We start from the raw sequence: 1,951 nt of genomic DNA, 5'->3' as shown, positions 1-1,951 counted from the left end.
ATATATTTCCTAAGCAGTCGGGGGTATAGCTCAGTGGGAGAGCATTCGACTGCATATCGAGGGGTCTCCGGTTCAATCCCGGCTGCCCTCCTCTACGGCTCGGAATTTATTCTTGAATGTTTTTCAGCGGTGGTGCTCCAGCATGGCCGCAGCCTTCGGGCTGAAACATTTTTAAGGATTTAAGGATTTAAGCACAATATGTTTACACAGATGAATATATATATATATGAATAACCACACACACTCACACACGCACATATGTAAATGAGTAACGAAGATGTACAGTTATCAACCCATTACGGCCGTTTCAAGCAACCGTTTTATTTGATTAATAAAAACATTAAAACATTTCAAAGAAGCCGTTCTTATCAGATGACCGCTTAGACTTCAAACAAAAAGGTTACAGCCACTGCTTTAAAATATTCGCAAGAATAATGGAACACAAAACATGTACAGTTTCTCTGGTAGTATGAATTTAGAAAGTAATGCATACCTTGCCAAGTTTACAATAATTTAGAGAGGGAAAGCAGCAGGAATACATGTTGATATTAAATTGTTTTGAGCGGATTATACAAACAGAACGAAGTGGCTTAATCGCAGTACCCAATTTAACGGAATCTTAATGTATATATATATATATATATATATATATATATATATATCACCGTGACCGACCAGGCTATCAGATGTTGCTACACATCGCTGGTCACAATGCACTTCGCATTGTTTTAGCCTTCAAATGACGCCACCCCGCTGGCTAAGCGAGCAGGCCGACAGAAGAAAGAATGAGAGAAAGTTGTGGCGAAAGAGTACAGCAGGGATCGCCACCACCACCCTGCCGGAGCCTCGTGGATGTTTAGGTGTTTTCGCTCAATAAACACTCACAAGATTTATATTTAAGTCTGGCTTATATATTTCGATAAATGATGCCTCTTTATTTAGTTGTACTTGTGTTGAGGTCCAAATATCAAATTAATATAATGAAAATATGAGGAAATGTGGTTGAAATTGTTCTGTATATCTGTAAATGTTTTCACTGACATATTTCTGGCAGTATTGTGGGGAAGATATCTGTTGTCTGTGCACAGCACATCTCCTTCGGACAGACATTCGTGTCGGCCCTATATAGTTTTTATGACTGCCGGAACATCAGATTACGTAAATGAGATTTTCAGAGGCGCAAGTGAAGTTGCATTTAAATTTGAATTTTTGACCTTGTCTAAAATGGAACTCTGATCCTTCCAAAAGATTGGGACATATTTCGCTGTTAGGATGATCTCATTTTTCCTCTTGCGTCTGTTATTTTGAAGTATAATTTAGCATTTGCGAGAGGTTTCTTTAATGTCCTTAGCTGTTTACTGCTTTTACTATTTTTATGGATACGTACAATTTCCTGCGGTCTGGGGTTCTTATGGGGTATTGGGAGATTTTGGACAATGATGTAAAACGCTTCTTTGTTTCTGGGGTTGTTTTCAGAGTAGGTGTGTTATTTTCTTCAACTTTTCTTAATGTTTTATGTCAATCGATTTTGCACGTTTAATCTCTTCATGTATGAGTTGAATTGGGCAGTGTTTGTCTTTGAGTACGTTTTTAATCTTAGAGTACGCTTTGTCTTTGAGTATGATTACAGTCTTAGTTCTCTGGTATTTATTCGGACAATATGTTGTAAATCCTTCTTGCAAAGCTGAAGTGGATATTTTATTGGATATGCCTCGGTTGGCATGATCTAAATAATAGGTATTGTTTAGTGTATGTAGTTCTGTAGAATATGTGCGTTTCTGCATTTTGCTTTTTGTTTCAACCAATATGTCAAGGAATGGGATTTCCTCTTGGTTGTGTCCCGTTGTAAATTTTATGCTGGTGTTAATGCTATTGAGGAGTCTTTTGAACTTCAGGAGATTATGTTTTCATTCAGACGATGAAGCAATCCATAAAAACTCTTTTCCAATGT

General features: G+C 37.5%; 1 non-coding gene across 1 annotated transcript; it reads left to right on the top strand.

Annotated features, from left to right (window-relative positions):
• The first annotated feature begins 19 nt into the window (after positions 1-19).
• Positions 20-91, top strand: Trnac-gca. The gene has a single exon. It is a non-coding gene; the product is annotated as a tRNA-Cys (tRNA).
• Positions 92-1,951: the final 1,860 nt, after the last annotated feature.

Source organism: Octopus sinensis, linkage group LG6, assembly GCF_006345805.1.
Source record: "Octopus sinensis linkage group LG6, ASM634580v1, whole genome shotgun sequence".
In the NCBI taxonomy this organism is placed as follows: Eukaryota; Metazoa; Mollusca; class Cephalopoda; order Octopoda; family Octopodidae; genus Octopus; species Octopus sinensis.
Note: the sequence above shows the minus strand (reverse complement) of the source record. Positions and strands in the feature narration are given on the sequence as shown.